The sequence below is a fragment of the Prunus mume genome, linkage group LG2 (genome assembly GCF_029339155.1).
Source record: "Prunus mume cultivar Tortuosa linkage group LG2, ASM2933915v1, whole genome shotgun sequence".
In the NCBI taxonomy this organism is placed as follows: Eukaryota; Viridiplantae; Streptophyta; class Magnoliopsida; order Rosales; family Rosaceae; genus Prunus; species Prunus mume.
In genome coordinates this window covers 42,306,363-42,328,461 of record NC_142699.1, presented here as the reverse complement: position 1 = coordinate 42,328,461, position 22,099 = coordinate 42,306,363, and the positions used below count along the sequence as shown (strand labels likewise).

General features: G+C 35.1%; 1 pseudogene; it reads left to right on the top strand.

The window, feature by feature from the left end:
- Window positions 1-1,052: 1,052 nt before the first annotated feature.
- Window positions 1,053-7,755, top strand: LOC148920420 (uncharacterized; annotated as a pseudogene).
- The last annotated feature ends 14,344 nt before the right edge of the window (window positions 7,756-22,099 follow it).

Genomic DNA, 22,099 nt, shown 5'->3' with positions numbered 1-22,099 from the left:
GTCACATTTGTTTTCATACAATCATTGCGGCAAAAACAAATTCAATACTTGACAACAAATAATTACACATTCTATTTCACAAAATAACTATGTGTACATCATGTTTATCCATCAAACATATCATCTACAACTCCCTTACAAACCATGAATATTTGAATACTAGTTTCAATTTCTGAAAATGAGAAGTCACACACAACTATTACTTTGCACCATAATTTAAATGCATGTGTTTTTGTACCTAGTTGATATAGTATCATTTTACTAGTCGAGTTTCATCATATTTTGAGTCGGATATGATTTAATTCTTACAGTCTTTTCGAATGTTGAAGTCTTCTTTTGTTTTACAGTGGTATAAAAATATGGTAAGTCTAGTATTATCCTAAATAAAAAGCCTCTTATAAGAGGGAAAACTTTTATTTATTTCTTTTTTTGTTTAGATAACATATAACATTTATTTATTTTTTGTTACCCTGCTAAAGTATTCAAATTTCTATGCATGTCCTGGTTAATCAAAGCATAACAATCGACTTAATTCAATGAAGAAAAGAGGAAATTAAAATAAAAAATTTAGATTTGATCCAAATTGGATAGTCACACCAGGGGCGGTAGCGTTAAAGAGATTTCAAATCAACCCTTGAGAAAAAGAGAAAGACTCAATTCAAAGCAGATTTCATACCACGTTTCTTCTTCATATGAAGAGAAATGCAAGTTCAAAATATCAAGAGATGGCATCTGCAATTGTGATCAGTCTTGTCCATTCTTCTGTGATCACTTCCTGTAATGTTTTCACCAATAATAGAATGAGCCACACTTGAAGGAACCACCCAAGACCTCTGATGAAGGTGTATGAATAGGGCAAGCGGTTTCTCCAAGACGTGTTTGCAAAAATTAATAAATTCTGCCGGTTTTTATTTTTCTTTTATTAATTTTTGTTTTACAATTTTTGTTTTATTATTTTAGGTTACCAAGGGTATTCTGGGGCTTTTGAGGCTTTCCGCCTCTATATATATATAGATAAATTTCAAACCAGACAAGGATCCCAAGCAGTGAAAATGTCTACCGGCTGGCTATATCTGAAGCCTCCACTTGGTGATCAGAAACAAGGTTCGGAGGATTCTTCTAAGGCGAACACCGACCAACAAAACAGCAACAGCTCGAAATCCCCATCAGTGAGCACCAAAACTCTCCAACCCAGGAAAAAAGACAAGGGCGGAAGAGGCAATGACTTCAGCTTCAGCATCGTTGGGAATAATATTACGGGGAAAAAATCGGACAGAGTAGGAATTTTCGAGTTCGGCAACACCCACATCTACGAAGGCCACAGGAAAGAAAAACTAGTCGACTCCGGTGGAGAAACTGACTCGGGATCCAGTACTGATGAAGACGAAGTAGAACTGATGACTCACTGAGGTCTGTAGCTAGCTAGGGCCTCCCCTCCCTTCTTAATTACATGTACTATTAATTTGATGAAAAAAAAAAATATATATATATATATATATATATATTCTGTTGATGGTCGTCAATATACAATATTAATGCTCTCTCAAGTTCAGCAACAGTGGCATTATATATAACAAAATGCATAAATATCTAATAACGATTTCTCCCTAAGGCACAGGCACAGTAGGCTCTATGAAGCAGAAGAATAAGCCATCAGATTTTTGGAGTATATATGGATAAAAACAAAATAAAAAAACAGAAGCCAGCGAACCATAAAAATGGAAAATGAAGAAGCAGAGTTCGTTCATCAGATTTTCGTGAAAAATGTAGTTTTACGAACATTAATACATATAACAAATCTCTCGTTATCAAAAAATTCGTTTATTATAACTGACCGTATTATGTATTTTCAAACACTAAAATGAACTTTACGGTGATCATCATCATGTTCGAAAAATTCGTTTAGGATATTTATTTCCTATTCTATTTGGATTTTATTTTTTTCTCTTTTGTACAAATTTTGTGTAATTAGAATTTTATTTGTTTTCTTGTATAACCTTATTAGGGTTTACACACTTGTATTATAAATACCTCCTTTGGATGAATGGAAATATACCAAAAAATATTTTACCTGTATTGTTTGACTCAACATCGCTCTTGAAGTTTTGAATCCCTTAAATTGTAGAATTTGACATTTTAAAATCATAAATTAATAATAGCAATACCTATTTTCAAGCTTATGTATGCTCCAATAATTAATATCACTAGTATCTTTGCTAACGTTACAGCTAAAAAGAGGGAAAGTTGTTGAAATTTACGCTAAACAAACTGGAAAGCATCAAAGTTGCTTGAGCCCCTCAATTCTCAGTAGGACTGCAAGTATAATGTATAATGTGTCAGATCACAGGCAACTATAGTTCATATTTATAATGAATTTTTATTTTAATACATATCATAACTACATAAAATATTTTTACATAATATTTTTATTGTTAGTGAAATAGTTTTTCCCATTTGAAAAGTTGTAGTTGATTTTTGAAAAAATAAAATAAAATATACATTCTTCGAGGGCATGCATTCCACTAATCAAATATTTCTTCATTTCGATTCATGATAGTTAGTATATAATTTAATGAGAAATCATGTTGATTCGATTCATTCTCACTCTGATTCATAGTTAACCTTAAGGTAGAGTAGTATTTCTTTTTCCAATGATAAAGGAATCCAAATTCATAATAATAATGAAAAAATGACCCTAATTAAATGACCAGAGTCCTCTATTATCAATAGAGTACCAAATAACAAAGCACATAAGGATTGTCACTAGGTACGTGATGACATGTGATGTGATGTGAAGACAGAGGATAAAACATAGAGACAGCCAAAGATTATCACTAGGCACGTGGTGACCTTCAATATAAAATTTTTGCAGGTGACCAGCCCGGAATATGTGTATAGATCAAAGGAAACTACGGAAGTTAATATAAAATTGTTCATATTTTTATATTTTGATATAAATATAAACACTGGACTGGCTAAAAATAAAACAAAGAAGCTGTTTTTTTTTTTGGTTTTTGGTTTTTGGTTTTTGGTTTTTTATTTTGTTTTGTTTTGTTTTTTGTTTGTTACAAAACACATGATCGCTCTTTGTTTAGAAGCCAACTGGGCATATACTACGTACACTCTGTGAAACATGGCCACTTACAAATGTCTTTGTCCGGCCCCCCGTAGCATTTGGACAAAAGTTGTCCTGCATGTGATCAAAACAAAAATTCAACGTAATCAATTAGTTAGAAAAATTATAATTGCAAGCACTAATTATAATTTCTTATATAATTTATGTGTGAACTTCTCTTTCAAAGGTGCATGTGCGTGTCCGAAGAAGTCAAATATTTTTTCGACAGGAGTACCTTTTGTACTACACTATCGATCATGACTATTATTAATTTTATTTTGTTTGTTGAGAAATTCTGGAATTGCATACATAATTTAGCTAAAAAAGACATTAGTCACAAATGACCAATACAAACTTGTCATAAGGGGCAATTACAATAAAAAACGATCTAACATCCAAATTAAGACAATCTGATGTGTATCTACTATAACGATCACTCATGATCGAAGAAACTCTAGCATAGGCATCCTAACTAAGATTGCAACTCATAATAAAAAAAAAAAAAAGATAAAGCTTGTAATCTATGAAATTAAAGATCCACTTTACAAGTTCTTGAAAATTATGAATTAGGTTATTACAAGATTATGAAGAACTTTAAACTTGTAATCATGGTGCATAATATGATAAATGAGAATCCAAAGCTTGTTATCTACGAGATTAAAGATCCACTTTACAAGTTTTTAGAACTCTTATGTCCAAACCATTGTGTCAATAAAATATAAGTAAAGTGCCATTGAAACAATAAGGACCCAAGTGGTAAAACCGAGAAATTACAAGACTAGAAATGAATTTTTGCCTTTTTAAAACCTGCTAATGGTCATAGATTAAAAATAATACAAAAAAAGATTCAAGGCCATACAATAGTTTTAAATTTAGATTAGATGTATCGATACAACTGGAGACGGCTATGAATAGATCTTTAAATAAAACGGGGCCCATCAAGAACGCGGGATGCAATGAAGCAAGCAAAGAATGGGAGCGCATCTACTGAAATGGGCCCCAGTAGTTTAACCGACAAAAATGAAAATCAATTAAATAAATTTTTTAAAAAAAGAAAAAAGCTGTGGTCGAAAAAGTGAATTACCAACTAAAGAGGGGAAGGTTTAATTAATTATAATTGAAATACTTTGTCCTAATTAGTCAAGACTTCTTTTTACAAAAAATGATTTTATTCTAGCACACTTCCCTTGAATTTGGAAAAAAATGTCCTCCATTCACACTATTACCCCAAATAATAATAATAAATGCAATAACGCTATGCCCACCAACTTATTTATCAACTTATAAATACCAACACATGTGACACATGATATGGCAGACCATATTATCTGCTATATCATCTTTCTTTTTTAAATTCCATATTTTTTTTGCAACAAAAAGAATTTCACCAAACAAAAAATTAATATAAAAAATAAAACACCCAACGATTTAAGATTCAACATTGAACTCATCCCCTCCCTCCTCCCCTTCACTTCTGTAAAACCCTAAAAACTCAACGGTGCCTCCATTAAAAGTTCCACTATGGAAAACTCAAGGACTTATTATCATAAACAAATTAATTTAAATTCTTCTTTTTTATTCTAAGAACAGGAAGGTTCCACCAAAAGCAAACAAGGTTGTCTACGAAATTGAAAGAAAATAAAAGGTATGATAGAAGGGCTAGCTTCAGATCTAACGTATGTAGAATTTGACATTTTAAAATCATAAATTAATAATAGCAATACCTATTTTCAAGCTTATGTATGCTCCAATAATTAATATCACTAGTATCTTTGCTAACGTTACAGCTAAAAAGAGGGGAAGTTGTTGTAATTCACGCTAAACAAACTGGAAAGCATCAAAGTTGCTTGAGCCCCTCAATTCTCAGTAGGACTGCAAGTATAATATATAATGTGTCAGATCACAGGCAACTATAATTTATATTTATAATGAATTTTTATTTTAATACATATAATAACTACATAAATATTTTTACATAATATTTTTATTGTTAGTGAAACAGTTTTTCCCATTTGAAAAGTTGTAGTTGGTTTTTGAAAAAATAAAATAAAATAAACATTCTTCGAGGGCATGCATTCCACTAATCAAATATTTCTTCATTTCGATTCATGACAGTTAGTATATATATATAATTTAATGAGAAGTCATGTTGATTCGATTCATTCTCACTCTGATTCATAGTTAACCTTAAGGTTGAGTAGTATTTCTTTTTCCAATGATAAAGGAATCCAAATTCATAATAATAATGAAAAAATTACCCTAATTAAATAACCAGAGCCCTCTATTATCAATAGAGCATCAAATGACAAAGTACATAAGGATTGTCACTAGGTACGTGGTGACATGTGATGTGATGTGAAGACAGAGGATAAAACATAGAGACAGTCAAAGATTATCACTAGGCACGTGGTGACCTTCAATATAAAAATTTTGCAGGTGATTAGCCCGGAATATGCGTATAGATCAAAAAATTGTTCATATTTTTATATTTTGATATAAATATGAAGTGGACTGGCTAAAAATAAAACAAAGAAGCTGTTTTTTTTTTTTTTTTTTGGTTTTTGATTTTGTCTTGTTTTGTTTTGTTTTGTTTTTTTGTTTGTTACAAAACACATGAGCTCTTTGTTTAGAAGCCAACTGGGCATATACTACGTACACTCTGTGAAACATGGCCACTTACAAATGTCTGTGTCCGGCCCCCCTTAGCATTTGGACAAAAGTTGTCCTGCATGTGATCAAAACAAAAATTCAACGTAATCAATTAGCTAGATAATTTATAATTGCAAGCACTAATTATAATTTCTTATATAATTTATGTGTGAACTTCTCTTTCAAAGGTGCATGTGCGTGTCCAAAGAAGTCAAATATTTTTTTACAAATTTATAAATAAACCCAATCTTAGACATGTATTTATAAAAAAACTCAAACACTATTTAAACATAGAAACACACCTAAAATCAACAATTGTATATTTTTTGGGTGTGTTTATAAATGGGTTTTGAGTGTATGTAATTATGGGTTTTGGGTGTATTTATAAAGTGTTTTGGGTGTTGGGTTTTTTTATAATTTCAACCTCTATTTTGGGTGTTTTAGTGAAACTCTCATATTTTGTCCACAGGAGTACCTTTTGTACTACACTATCGATCATGACTATTATTATTATTATTATTTTTTTTTTTGTTGAGAAATTCTAGAATTGCATACATAATTTAGCTAAAAAAGTCATTAGTCACAAATGACCAATACAAACTTGTCATAAGGGGCAATTACAATAAAAAAACGATCTAACATCAAAATTAAGACAATCTAATGTGCATCCACTAACGATCACTCATAATCGAAGAAAGTTACAAATCTCTACAAAGAATTCCTGTTCATTCTAAGAAATATCTCATACAAATACTATACCCGCTTGGTAACTGACCTAAACACATATTAAAACGTCATATTTATGCCCCTCTCAATTGTGGACCCCGGGCGATGACCTAGTTGCCCTGGCCAACACTGGTGATTATTCAAATTGCTGCTTTCCAAATTCTATGTACAATGTATTGTATAATTTTTCCACAAGCATGGCCACTTTAAAAAGTCTGTACGGTCCCTCTTTGGTTAGGACAGGAGGGGTCCTCTTTTGATAATTGCAAGATAATTATAATTTCGACGCAATCAATTAGCTAGATAATTGATAATTGCAAACACCAATTATAATTTATTATATAATTAATGTGAACTTCTCTTTTCCTTGAGCACCAAAACTCTCCAACCCAAGAAAAAAGACAAGGGCGGAAGAGGCAATGACTTCAACATCGTTGGGAATAATATATTACGGGGAAAATCGGAGAGAGTAGGAAATTTTATTTGATTCAAGATCTTTTCCTTGATGTGATTCTATGTGTGTATAGGGTTTAAGGAATTTATGTAATTAGTTTACAATAGTAACTTCCAGTTATTGAAAGCTTGTCTTCCAATTGATTTTGGAGTATTTGCCTCCACTTATTTGAAGATCTTTCCATTTTTATCTTTGCATATACATAAGATGGGTCTCGATCTCAATCTGAAGCTGAACGATGTTGAAGAAAACGCTTCAACTGAATCAAAGCCTCCAGGAGAGGATAAGAAAACGCTTTTCTAGTTGCCCTAGAACGGTTTTTGGACAAGAGCCCCAAGGAGAAAGAGTAGCAAAACAAAAATAATGAGGCAGAAAATACTGATGAAAGCAACGTGAGACCTTCAACATTAATGAGAATGATTTCTCCGCAATTGAAAGCACGGATATTGGAATTCACGACGCTTACAAGGAAGAAGGTGGAGGTGGTGTTGATGTTCATCAACCAAGGAGGGGTCGAAACCACAACATTTGTGGCAATACATTTTACGCAAACAAAGGCGAGCGTGTTGGGATTAGCAAAGTTGGCAACAAGTACAACAAGAAGTCGAGCGTACCATTTCTTCTAGTTATTGCTTCTTCTTTTTTCTTTTATATATCAATGGTGAGTACGCAAAACAAAAAATGAAGGAAGCGGCTTGAGTGAAAAAAAATGGCACGACTGAGAAGAACAAAAATAAATAGTTTGAGAAAAACTAGATTTTATGGGGCAGGTCAAGACTCTACCACATGTTATGGGGCAGGAAAATCTAGATTTATGTATGGACTGGTTTTGTGGCAATCAATAAGTCAGATTTCTTCGTTATTAGTTCTTTCTCATGCTCAGAATAAAGCTTTCAGATGTTCATGGCATTCAAATGCGGGAAAGTTTCCTCTTCTCGTTTGCCCAAATTAATAAGAAATCCAAATACACACAGATTACTGATGAGTATACGTTAGGGGTTGATCCTTCTATGATTTTGATCAAGACCCACATGGCTTCGGGGTTCATAATCCCTACTTTTCTCAGGTAGAACGTATTTTTCATGCTGAAAATCAATATATAAATTCCACAGATCGACCATATTCTCAACTCCAATACTGTAACTAACCACATTCAAATAGTAGACACTACAAAGAAACAAAGACATGGACTATAAAATGGAAATTAACTCAAGCCTCTTTCTTTATTCAGCAGCGCAGCTCCCTTACTTTCTCTCTTGTTTATTTTTACCAAAACTTATACCATGGCTTCTTGCTCGTTCCTTCTTCTTTCCTCGAGTTGTAGTACTTGTTGCCGAATTTGCCGATCCCAACAAACTCCCCATCTTTTGAATCAATCTTGTTGCCATCAATGTTGTAGTCAGTTTTGTTTTGACCCTTCCTTCCTTGATGATGATCGACAGCACCACCTTCATGATATTCGTTGTTGAAGTCGAAAACCCCAACGCTTCTGCTTTCTGTTGCGGTAATTACATTCTCACGAATGTTGCAGGTCTGGTTATTACTATTTTTTGCCTCACTAGTTCTGTTTTGCGGGAGCTCTGATTCAGTTTCTTTTTGTGGGAGCACTGTTTCAGTTTCTTTTTGTGGGAGCTCTGTTTCAGTTTCAGAAAGTTTTCTAGAGGAACCAGTAAAGGGTTTTGTTGCCATCTCCTTGTGCAGGTATTCAGCTTCATTTGGAGACCCATCTTGTATAGAGGTGAGGATAAAAATGGAAATAACAAATAAAAAAAGTCCTGATAGTCAACTTGGATTAGTATAGTCAAGACTCAAAAGGTATTTTATGTGGGTGGAAAATTTTCGTTTTTCCTATTGGTGTTCATGTTTCTTTCACAGATGGGAAATAAAAAATTGTGTAGATCCAAATTGAAATGGTGAGGGCTGCTACTAATATTAAATAAATTATGTTTAGACAAATGCTGACAAATGCTAATTAATTATGTAAACTTTATTAATCATAAACAACTAAAAACACTAACCCCATCAAATTTCTATTGTCATCATGAAGCGCAATTGTTAAACAGGTTCACACCCACATGAGCAGAAATCTTTTACTCACTCCTATTCTTTATTCAACATACTAATGGACCCACTTGCTCTGCCAATTGAAGTCTTATAATTAGAAAAAGAGTTCTGTTTGGCTTCACTTACAATTAGAAACTACATAACTTTTTCTGGCACACAAGCAGCCAATTATCGATACCTCCAAACAAGGATCCCAGACGGTGAAAATGTCTACCGGCTGGCGATATCTGAAGCCTCCGCTTGGTGATCAGAAACAAGGCGAACACCGACCAACAAAACAGCAACAGCTCGCAATCCCCATCAGTGAGCACTAAAACTCTCCAACCCAAGAAAAAAGACAAGGGCGGAAGAGGCAATGACTTCAACATCGTTGGGAATAATAATACGGGGATAAAATCGGAGAGAGTTGGAATTTTTGAGTTTGGCAACACCCACATCTATAAAGGCCAAGGGAAATAGAAACCAGTCGACTCCGGTGGAGAAACCGACTCGGCCTCCGGTACTGATGATGACTCACTGAGATCTGTAGCTAGCTAGGGCCTCCCCCTCCATCCATCCTAGTTAAGTTATATGTAATATTAATTTGATAAGTAAAATAAGTTATATATTATGTTGATGGTTAATATTAATGCTCCTCCCAAGTTCAGCTTTAGTTAGTTAATTCCCTCAATTTTACTGCTTGATTGCAGGCATATATGATTTAGGCAATAAGGTTCTTCTGAGCATCACCATTGCTGAAGTTTTAAATTCCTCAAATTGTAGAATTTGTACATTTTGAGTAATGCACTTATCACATTATTATGTCATATTTCTATACCACATGATGTGGCATGTCTATATCATATGTCACATCAATTAAATGAATGAAGTGTATTTTAATAAATAAAATTAGAAAAACAGAAACTAGTATTTTACATAATGTAGTATGTACACATCAGTTGCCACATCATGTGGTATAAAATTATGGTATAAAAAATGTGATAAGACTAGTATTATTCGTACATTTTCAAAATCATAAATTTATAATGATAGGGTAGCAATACCTGACCCACCCTCACCCACTCTCTCATCTTCGTACCACCTTCCTCACCCTCTCATATTTTACTAGCCGACCGACCACCTCACCCACTTTGATCTTCTTGTACCACACCACCTCCCCCACCATGTAGCCAAACAATAGTTTAATAATGAATTTTTATGTTAATACATATCATAAGTATAGAGAATATTTTATAGAATATTTCCACATGAAAAGTTGTAGTAGTTTCGTGTTGAATTCCAAATGAAATAAACTTTACTTTCTTTAAGGGCATTTCAGTAATTAAATATTTTTGAATTCCATAATATATTTGGGATTCTTGTACATAATGGCTAGTTTCATGTTGAATTTGATATGACTTAATGATCAAAATAGATATAGACGGACGAGCTATTTCATAAAGGATAACGACATATAAATTATATATATCATATAATAGTTGTTTGAGTTTTTCATGTGATTTTTCAATTTTGAGCCAACTTCAACCGTTCAAATTGTTAGACATGTTTAAAACTTCCATTGATTTTCCGAAATTTTCCAAAAGAATTCTGAAATTTCGAATTTGAATGAATGTTGAAATTCTGAATTTTTGGAACATAATTAGAAATGAATTTTCATTTTGAATTTTTTTACAATGGGATTGGAATCCTCTTGTTCCGATTTGATCTGTCCAAAAATCAACCCTAGAGAAACATATCATTTTCACTCTCCCTTCCTCCCTTGAAGAGAAGGGGAGGAGAGGTTTAGGGTAAATAAACCTCAATTACAATAGGATTAAATAAATTGGTAAGTAACCAAAATCCTAACTAAGTAAGGAACCAAAGTCCTAACTAAGCCTCCATCCTACCATAGTGAGAGTCAATGTCGGTGGGACCGGCAATGTGGAAGTGTAACTTTTTAATCTTCACTGTGATTGAATGAAGATTATGCTTATAATTCTCCTTCAACTATATAAGCCTTCATAAACTATTTGTTTTTAAGATTCAAAAGAGTTATGCCAAAATAAAAAGGGACACGTACGTAATGCCAAGACACAGCAATGTCACAGTTCAAACGATAGAGACCACTCGCTGGTTCACGGGCATGTTTTCAAACCCTACCATATAGGTATTTGAATACGTGAAGTGTGAACAAAATTCTTGTTCAAACTTTTGTTTTTGGTAGGGGTGGGCATTATTACCGAAAACCCGACCGAACCGCCCGAATCGGACCGCCAAAGGTGGTTTGGTTCGGTTTTTACTGAAAAATTGAAGAATCGGTAAAAAACCGGCCGAACCGCCATGAACCGGTTGGACCGGTTTTAATTGGCTACAACCCGCCGAAAATCGGACCGGACCGAGTATTTTAATTATATTATTAAAAAAATATATATATGCGTGTCAACTGATGATTCGTCGAGATGAAGGCATTTCCTATGCTACGTTACACCGGATCGAACGAAAACCTAAAACTTTGCTTCGATTTTTTTTTCTCCATTTCGGCTCTTCTCCTCTCAGACTCACTCTCGCCGTTGCCTCTCTCAATCAATCTCGGCCCTGCCTCTCTCAATCACTCTCTGCTCTGTCTCTTCTCTTCCTTCTCACCCAATCTCTCAGTCACTCAGTCTCTCAGTCACTCTCTCTCTCTCACCCGCTTTGACTCTCATCTCCCTCAACCAGTTTCGCTATCTCTCTCTCTCTCTCAGCCACTCTCGCTCTCTGTCAGCGGCTCTATCTCCGTCTCTCTCGCTCTCTCTCAGTTTCAGGTATTAATGTGTAAACCCTAATTAAAAATGTTAGGGATTTGACAATTTTTGTTAATTCTATTTATCTAATCTGACATTGTTGTGATTTTTGGTGGACAGAAATGATTTTGGAATCATAGGAAGGAAACGATTGGCTTGGTGGACAGAATTGATTTTGGGATCATAGGAAGGAAACGATTGGCTTGCTCTAGGTAATTTCTCTGATCTAACTCTGTTGTTGTTTGATTTAATTCTGGTGTTGTTGTGATTTCTAGTAATATCTAGGATCATAGAATTGATTTTTGGACATAAGTGATTTTTTGTTGCTATTTGATTTATTTGTTATTTTCTATTTTTGTTCGATTTATTTTTGGTGTTGTTGTGATTTCTAGTAATATCTAGGATCATAGAATTGATTTTGGGACAGAAGTGATTTTTTGTTGCTATTTGATTTATTTGTTATTTTCAGTTGTTGTTTTATTTGTTTTTTGTGATTTCATTTTGCATTTTGGAAAATTGCATCATTGAATAATAATGTGATATTTGTATTTTGGTTGCTGCTTTGGCTGATATGCAATATTGATTACATGCTTATTGTTTTTGGTTATTAAAGCACCAAATATTTGTATTTTGTAGGGTATTATTAATTTAATGGAAGCAGAATCTGAAACCCCTGTTTCAACTAACCCACCACCACCATTAGCCCTTCCACCATTAGCCCCTCCACAATCAGACCCTTCACAATCAGCCCCTCCAAAATCAGCCCTTCCAAAATCAGCCCCTAGCACTTTAGGAAAACGAAAGCCTTGTAAGAAAGCTTCGGGGGTTTGGGATCATTTCACAAAGATAAAGTGTGAGGATGAAACTAGTGAGGCTAGATGCATATGTAAGTATTGTAAAAAGGACTATGCATGTGATGGTAAAAGGAATGGTACATCCACTTTGTGGCACCATTTGAGAAGTCAATGTAAGAGTTCTCCATTGAGACATGAGAAAAGACAAAAAGTCCTTTCATTTGAGGGCCAAGCGAAAGGGGGTAACCTAGTAGCACATGCATTTAGTAAAGAGAGATGTAGAATTGCATGTGTTAAGATGATTATTCGGGATGAGCTTCCGTTTAGTCATGTGGAAGGTATTGGGTTTCGTGAATTTATGAAGGAGGCACAACCTAGATTTGATTTGCCATCTCGTACAACAATTGCTAGAGATGTGTGGGATCTCTATCAAGAGGAGAAAGCTAAAATCAAGAGTGTCTTAACACATAATGCACAAAGAGTCTCTCTTACCACCGACACTTGGACGTCCATTCAAAATATCAATTACATGGTTCTCACCGCCCACTTCATTGATGATGATTGGGTCTTGCATAAGAGAATCCTTAATTTTTGTGTCATTCCTAATCATAAGGGGGATACAATTGGTAGGCTTGTGGAGGCATGTTTGAATGGATGGGGAATAGACAAAGTCTTCACCATATCGGTTGATAATGCTTCATCTAATGATGGATGTATTAGCTACATGAAGAAGAGGTTAGAAAAGTGGAATTCACTCATAGGTGATGGTAGTTTGTTGCATGTGAGGTGTTGTGCACATATTACAAACTTGATTGTAACCGATGGAATGAAAGAAATTCATCAATCTATTGAGAGTATTCGCAATTGTGCTAAGTACATTAGGGGGTCATCCCAACGGTTAGAGAAGTTTAGGGCTTGTTTGGAGATGGAGAAGGTTGATACTAGAACCATGGTTCCTTTAGATGTGTGCACAAGATGGAATTCAACTTACATGATGTTGGAGAGTGCTTTGAAGCTCCAAAAAGGTTTTGAGAGGATGGAGGAGGATGACCCAAATTTTTTGGGGTACTTTGAGGAGTATGAAGTTCATGGTAAGGAAAAGAAGAAAAGAGTTGGGCCTCCAACTTCTTTGGATTGGGATAATACAAAGGTATTTGTCAAATTTTTGAAGAAGTTTTATGATGCTACTTTGAGGTTTAGTGCATCAAAAACCGTGTCTTCTAATGCCCCACTCCATGAGATATGTTCTTTTTTGGAGGAGATAGACACAATGATGAATGTTGATGATGTTGTTATGTGCAAAATAGCAACAATGATGAAGAAAAAGTTTGATAAATATTGGGGAAATGTGAATAACATCAACAAGTTATTCTTTGTGGCGGTTATTCTAGATCCTCGATACAAGATGGAGTATGTGGAATTTTGCTTGGGTGACTTGGTGTCCGATGAAAATGGGGTTAATGACATGTCATTGGAGATCAAGACACTTTTACACAACTTGTATGATTACTATAGAAAGCAAAATCCAACTGCTGCCCAAGTATTTCGTGGTAATGTAGAGAGTGAAGGATCATTGCATGTGAACAATGATGCTACTAAATCATCAAGGTTACAAAAGTTCTTGAAGTCAAGGAGAGATAAGGATGTTGTTGAGATAAGAAATGAGATTGATAAATACCTTTTGGAACCTCCCGTGAATCTTACCGATGATGAGTTCAAATTGCTTGATTGGTGGAAGGAGAATGCTACAAAATTTCCAATACTTTCCAATGTTGCAAAAGATGTATTTGCTGTCCAAGCATCAACTGTGGCTTAGGAATGTTCTTTTAGCACGGGAAAGAGAGTTGTAGATCCCTTTAGGAGTTCATTAACTCCAAAAACCGTGGAGGCATTGATTTGTTGTAGTGATTGGTTAAGGGCGGAGGAGTTTAGCTACTACAAAGAACCCGCATTGGATGAGTTAGATTTCTACCAAGCTTTGGAAAAAATGGAAAAAGGTTTTCTTTCTTTTCTACATTAATCATAATTTGTAGTTTCTTTGTGTTATTAATTCATATGTTTACTAACTGTTTTTTCTTTCTTTGTGCAGAGGTGCAAATTTGATTTGAATATGAAACAACTCATGGAATTGTATGTGTATATGTAATGGACATTTATTTGTTTTTATTTGGATTTTCGTTAGAACTTTGCAAATTGTGATTGAGATTACTCTCACAATTTGCTATGGACTGTATAATATTAATTTTTGTATTTGGACGTGTGGTGGATGATCATTTGCTATGGTTTTAAGGTTTTTTGAAGTATTTGAATGATGAAAATTTTAGATATGCAGAGTTGGAGATTCTGGAAAAACTGTACAGGAACTATCAAAACTGGAAAAACTGGAATTGTTGTACAGGAACTGTCAAAACTGGAAAAACTGGAATTGTTGAAAAATCTGACCAAAAAACTTAATGGGCCTAGAAAACTGGAATATAAAAAAAAACCCTAAAACTGTTGCTTTTGTTGGGCCTCGGCAAATACCCGAACCGAACCAACCCGGCCCGACACATTCGGGTTTCGACCAAACTCGAAAATGGGCCTAAAAAAGAGGTCCACGATTTTGCATTTGGGCCTGCCGACAAGGCCCGGTTGGCGTGCGGTTTGGGCCCATAACCGGCCCGACCCGACCGTATGCAGCAATAGTTTTTGGTCTGAATCTTGTTCAAACTTGAATTCATGGTGAAATGATCACAATTTGAAAAGTAAAGGCAGTATATGCACATGGTAGGACCACCACTAACCTAACGTAAACCCAAACACACGCAAGTAGGATGCCTGCACTATATTAAGTACCACTAAGATTCCCTAAACCACTAGGAAACAATAATGTTCACAATTACTACAGCAAAAGTTGCAGTTCGCAATAGCTGTCAACGACTAAAAAAAACCCTACGCGCCGAACATCTAAAGAAGTCAACATTTTAAACTAGGGGTGGTTGCGGTTCGGTAATCGCGAATTTTTGTCCAAACTGCGAACCGACCGACTATTTGAGGTATGGTGATTTTTCAAATCTGCGAACCGACCGCAATTTGCGTAAATGCATTGCAAACCGTAAATTGCTGTCGATTCTGAGAGAATTAGCGGTTTAAAACCGCAAGTTCTCAAGCATTCACAAAAATATAAATTCACAACCTAAATAAATAAATACACAACCTCAACTTCTCAACATATTATAAATTCACAATCTCCTCAAGCATATTATAAATTCACAACCTAAAGAAAATTAAAGTTACAATTTCGGGGCAGGAAAAAACATTATAATTCAATCAGCGCACAAAAGAATAATGCCTCATATACATCCTCATATATATAAGCAGAAAATGAGAATGAGTCGGATCCAAAGACTACTTATTTTTCCATTAATGAGATAGGTTCTTTCTGTAGGTATAAAATGATGAATGTCTAAACTCATACATGGCCACTCAAATCCCATCAACAAACTCAGTTCAAGAGTTTTGATTTCGATTGCCATTATAGGTTTGGTTGTACGTGTTTCTCTGACCTAAAAATCCCATCAAATTTGACATTACAAATTCCCAATTAAAACCTAAAACCCTATCTTTGAAACAATCAATTTCAGAAATTAGGAACACCATAATTTACCTCCAAAACTAGTTATAGTGGTGGCCGACGGGTTTGAGAGCGGCTATTGACAGTGTGGGCTGCGGGTTTCGGCCTAGGAACACCCTATCGGCTGAGAACAGCTGTTGAGCTTGAGACACAGAGAGAGACAGAGAGAGAGCTTGAGTTGAGTGAGCGTCCTGGAGGTTGAGTTGAGAGAGAAGAGAGAATTGAGATCGAGAGAAAGAGAGAGGAGATGAGTTTGATTGAATCTGTGAAAGACAAGCGTATTTTCATAGTTGAGAGAGAGAGAGAGAGAGAGAGAGTTGAATGAGAATCAGTGAGAGTGAGATTGCAATTGCATCTAACGGCTAGAGATAAGGCTACAGACAATTAAATGGAAATAAGGCTGTAGAGTATAGCCGTGCGGCTATACTTTGCGGTTTGCGGTAACCACGGTATTTGAATATCGAATACAGCAACCGCAACCGCAAATGCGGTTCGAGTTTTAATACAGTAAATGCGGTTCGGTTTACTGCAATTGCGGTTTTATTGCGTAAATTATCGGTTGATTTTTGCGGTTTTTCGGTCCAAAATGACACCCCTATTTTAAACTCAAGGGCTCGATAGTTAAACAACCTCAGTTGGAAGCAAAAACTTCACCAAGACCCTTTGGCCCTCTATCAACGACAATACGCTTTCTTATAGTCGTTGAAATTGGTACCTAGGTGACAAGGGGTAAATTTAAAAGATATTCAACCAAGAACGCAACAAACTTCACATACTCTAGACCTTGACCAAATACTCTTATGACTAGTCAACGGTCAGATATGAATTATATCAAACAATAACATACACAGAGCATACTAAAATGTACCTGCAAGCCTAAAGAATTACTAGTGACAATGTAGGCACTCGGAAGGACCCGTCAATCTAGGCATCCCTTGTACTAGCTACAACTATGGTGAAAGTGGGTGAAGACAGCATAATCAAGCAAATACCAAATAATAGAAAAAGATGACTAGTCAACCGCAAGAACACAAAATCAGATGACTAGTCAACTACCATGAACACAAACCCAGAAAATTTACAGAGATGGAAACCAGAAATTGTTCACTCAGAAACCCACCATTGGGAAAAACTGGGGGTCATCAACCGACCAGACAATCCACTAAGCAAAAAGATTCTTACAAAGAACACTAGCAAGCTCAAGAAATTGCTAGGTCTATTTAGGAAGATGAGTTATACCTCCTTTGTGCAATCTTCTTCTCCAACTTAGCAAAGCTTGAAGCTCAGTTCTTCATGGCAATGACAGCTCCTTCTCCAGCTCTTTCATCCCATGGCACTAGCTTGCAAGCTCTAACTCAGACAGAAATGAAATTTGGATTCATGGAGAAAATGACCAATTTCTTCAAGAAACCATATTTTTGAAGAAATCAATCTTGAATCTGACCTAGATATATATGATAGAGTGTTTAATCTAGCAAGATGAAGTTTTCATATTTCAAATGCAGTTTTCAAAAAGAAACAATTTGGAAAACTCAAAGATGAAAAATATGAAGGTTACTCTTGAGGAAGAAGAAGAGAAAGTTTGCTATGAAACTTTCCAAAACTTGTCCCCCGAAGTGACGGCTACCAAATGAAAAATCCTTTGGCTTTTAACCCCAAAAATTCCCTAGGTTAGAATCAACACATGGCAGCAGAGAGAGAAAGGAGAATAGGACAAAATATTGGTTATCCAGCTGGAAATCCTACAGAGCAAGGATGACTAGACATACAAGAAACAAATGACTAGTCATCATTTTATGAAATCAATTTAATGTAATGTGATGCAATATACAATTTACCTTTGTTAATTTGCTTGAACCTCCATAGGATAGTTGTTAGTTAAGAACACCTAGAGAAGCTATTCTTAATCTAAACTTGAGCTTGATAAAAACAATAAAAATCCTATTACAAAATTATCAAGGGAAGCCAAAAGCAAGACTCAAAATGCATACATTAACAGTCGTAAGTTCCACAAATCCTCGATATCACCTCAAAATAGTGTCAAAACCCTAACCTCAATGCTGCCCATCTCAATTTGATACCTGAATTCTCCCCAAGATCGTTAAGCCCTGAGTGCAAAGGTTTAACTCTAATCTTTTCTTTGAATTGAGAGTTAAGCCCTAATCTCCTTAATGGCACGAGGCACGTTTACAACTTAACAAAAAATTTGACACTATAGCTAGATTTTGAACAATCATTAACCATTGTCACGAGTTTGCTAGAATTAATGACATATATAGGGACAAAAAAGTAATGCAGAAGCTAATAAGCTGAATGAACGCAATGCATCAAAGAAAAATGATCTAATTTTTTCAGTGACATGACGTCTGTAGTTATTATTGTTAGGGTAAAGTGTCGATTAGCGTGATACTTCAGGGTAAAACTTCTGAAAATCCTTATTGTTATTTGCATTCTTGATTTGACCTCTCAAGTCTTGATAATTTCTGCTATGGTAATTTGGGGCTAGTTTGGTATTGCTGTGTTTTTTTTAAAAACTGCTTCTGCTGTACTATGAGAATAAACAACTGTGAAAAAAATAGCTAGGCATTTAGTAAATTGTATTAGAAAAAGTATTGTGAAGAGTCAAAGTATTTGGTAAATTTTTATTAGAAGTACTTTTAGTATGTATAATGACTAAAAAGGACATCATGATGAAATTGTCACTTATTTTGCCATAAATTTTTAAAGTAACAAAATAAGTTCCAATTCCAAATATTGTTACCAAAAATATAAAAATATAAACAAAATTAAATTAAGAAAGTACCCTAAAAAAACCCCATCCCAGACCGTACCCACCTGCATCTCTCTCTCTCTCTCTCTCTCTCTCACTCCATTGCCCCAAAACACCAAGAGAAAAAGCCCAGATCAAGAATTTTAAAACCAAAAACTCAACCCAAACCGAAATAAAAACTGTGTTGTCATCAAAGAAAACAACAAGAAGGAAATCAAATCCAAATGAAAATGTTGTTTTCCTGTGGTTTTGATTTTTGAGTTTCAACTTTCCTTGATTTTGGTTTCCAAGAGAAGGTCAACGAATTGTTGATGGATTCAAGAATCTATTTTTTGTGAAAATCGTTGATCAAGGATGGTAGATGCCTGTGTTGCTATCGATTTTGGTCCTCCACAATTCGCATACAGATGTTTGAAGATATATTTGGGGTTTGGATCTTTTGTGGTTGGAGTGGAGATCATGGACTGGGGAGCTAAGGTTGAGTTTTTTTTAAAGCTGTGGTTTGGATTTTTGTGTCTGGAGTGGAGATAACAGCGTAGAGAGCTAGGGGCTAGGTTTTTTTTTTTTGGGTATGAATTGAGTTGCAGACAGAAGTCGAGTTGCAAGAGAGAAGAAGAATCGAGTTGCAAGAGGGATAAAAGCTGTCAATTTAGAAAATTATTAGGGGTATTATGGGAAACGTGAAAATTCATTTAAAAGAACCGCTGTTTTTTTTCAAAGCAGCGTGTTGGCTGCTTCGAGATTCTGCCGTGGATCACCGCAGTTTTTAAAATAAGCAGCCTTCAATTGTTTTACCAAACGCTTTTGTTTCCCTAACTTTTTTTTATAAGCTACTTATTTATTAAGCGCAGCAATCCCAAACGCCACCTTGGTGGGGTGGTAATTGCTTTGGCAAACTATTTTACCCTTGATTTCTTCTTACCTGGTAGGACCGGTGTATTTATTATTTTTTGTATGATTAGGTTATATTAATTTGGCTAATCTTAATTTTGCTTAATTTTGGATTGTTAATTTGCAATTCTTTTATTTTATTTTTAATAAATGCACTAGCACTGTCGAGGTTTGGGAGGAAAAAAAAAAGGAAAATCTCTAACCTTCTCCACACACAGTACTTTTTGGCAAAGTCTATATATTTCAAGTTGATCATTCCCGATATAATAAAGAGTAATAAATAAATCCACACATATAATAGTGTGTTCCTATTACTAGTTGAACATAAGAACTCTACAGAGAGGAGAAGACTTTCTTTTGAGCTTTCATCAATGGCAGGTATGTGTGTATAATGCATGATTAATATTTTTATTTGATTCAAGATAATTTCCTTGATGTGATTCTATGTGTATCCTATAAGGAATTTGTGTAATTAGTTTGCATATATAGAAGATAGGTCTCGAACTAAAGCTAAACAACTTAACAAGAGCTCACAAGAGAGTGTTCATCCATTTTGTGTTTACTCTTGTGATGAAAGGGCAAAGTTTCTCATTGCCTTGAAAACCATTGACTGGTCAACAAGCCCACTGTCTTTTGGTGTGCAAGCGTGCCACTACTAGTAATGAAAAATCCTAGCAAACTTCTTTGAAACAGATAACTTCTGCCCCAAAATACTGATTTCTAAACAAGCGATTGTGAATTTGGATGAGGAATATCTACCAAGTAAGTTCTTTTCTTGCCTCAGACTGGTGAGGACTTCACAATTTATCTCAGTACAAAATTGATGGTTCTGGCCAGAATAATTGATAATAAAGTGGACTGTTTTAGGCAAAACTACCTTTTACAAAACTAGAAAGGAAAAAATCAACTATAGAAAGAAAAAGATAGCTGAAATTCCATTTCTGTCGGACAAGCTTCGATCTGGGTGAATTGGGTATATCCGTCTTTGGACGGATCTGTCCCTAACTTCAACTACTCGACACCTTTGTAAATCGATACCAAAGTTCAATTTTGACATAGCTTGAATCTATTTCAAGCCTGTCTACGGCTTTTTGAATGGGCGAATTGCGCCTCTTCAATCTGAAAGGGCGAAGTGGCTGGACTTAAGGACTTACCGAGTGGAATCGCACTATAGTACTGTGCTTGATCGGACTCTCCACAAATTTGTTGAGGTTTTCATATTTGTAAAAACTTCAACTCTGCTTGTTTTGGCTTTTGCTGAACCAAATTTTGTAATGAGAAAAGTCTCGTTTTGAATGACTTATTTTTCTAAGTATGAACTTGGAAGTTCTAATCTATAGCTAGCTTCTTTTGTGGTTTAAGAGAGAGCTTTTGATTGCTCCCGTTTGTTTGAAGGTTCTCAGTGATTAAGTGATCATTTTGAGTTTTTTTTGCCTTTGGTTGATTTTTGGTTGTTTGATTGATTGTTGATGTAGACAATGAAATTTTGGTGTAATAAATCCCATTGGACGAGAAAATAATTAGGGTTTGGTGGATTAAATTGTGGGCCCCATAATTCGCCCATGTGGCATGTGACTCATCAAAATTGGATTAGTTGTCAAAAAGGTGACACATGGCGACATCCGACGGAATGCATCAAACGGTTCAAGATGAAGACAAAATTAAGGAAAAGAATCTTCTGTGATTGACCTTGACTTAAATCAAATATTAATCAGGTCAATCAATTAAAGATAATCTGGTTAAAATTGCCAGATTATGGGAATTGATTTAAATCAAATCAAAATCCTACAAAACAAGGTTTTAAATAGGGAAAGTTATTTAGGTCAAGCACCCTACAAAAGCCTATAAATAGGAGGCTTCAAGACGAAAGAAAAGGCCAGAAAAACCTAGCATTGAGAAGAAGCAGAAAACTCCCTGCATTCTTCACCTACACTTGGGAAGAGCCACCAAGCACAACAAATACGTGTCGGTTCCTCCACCCTAGAAAATCCCAAACACCAAACAAGCCTTGTGCTACCCGTTTGATCAAGATCAAGTCTCTACGACCCTTGCATCAAACACAAATTTTCTTTATACATTTTGGAGATCGAATCAGAGGATTCAATACAGAGATTGTAACCCTAAATTTCATAAATACAAATATTATTTTGTACACGTGTTCTTGTCTCATTTGTCGCAGGAAATTCGTGTTTACAGTTGAGTTGAGTCCCCTTTGCTCTATTCATCCTCTCTTTATTTTTATAGGAGTGCTGGAATAGAAT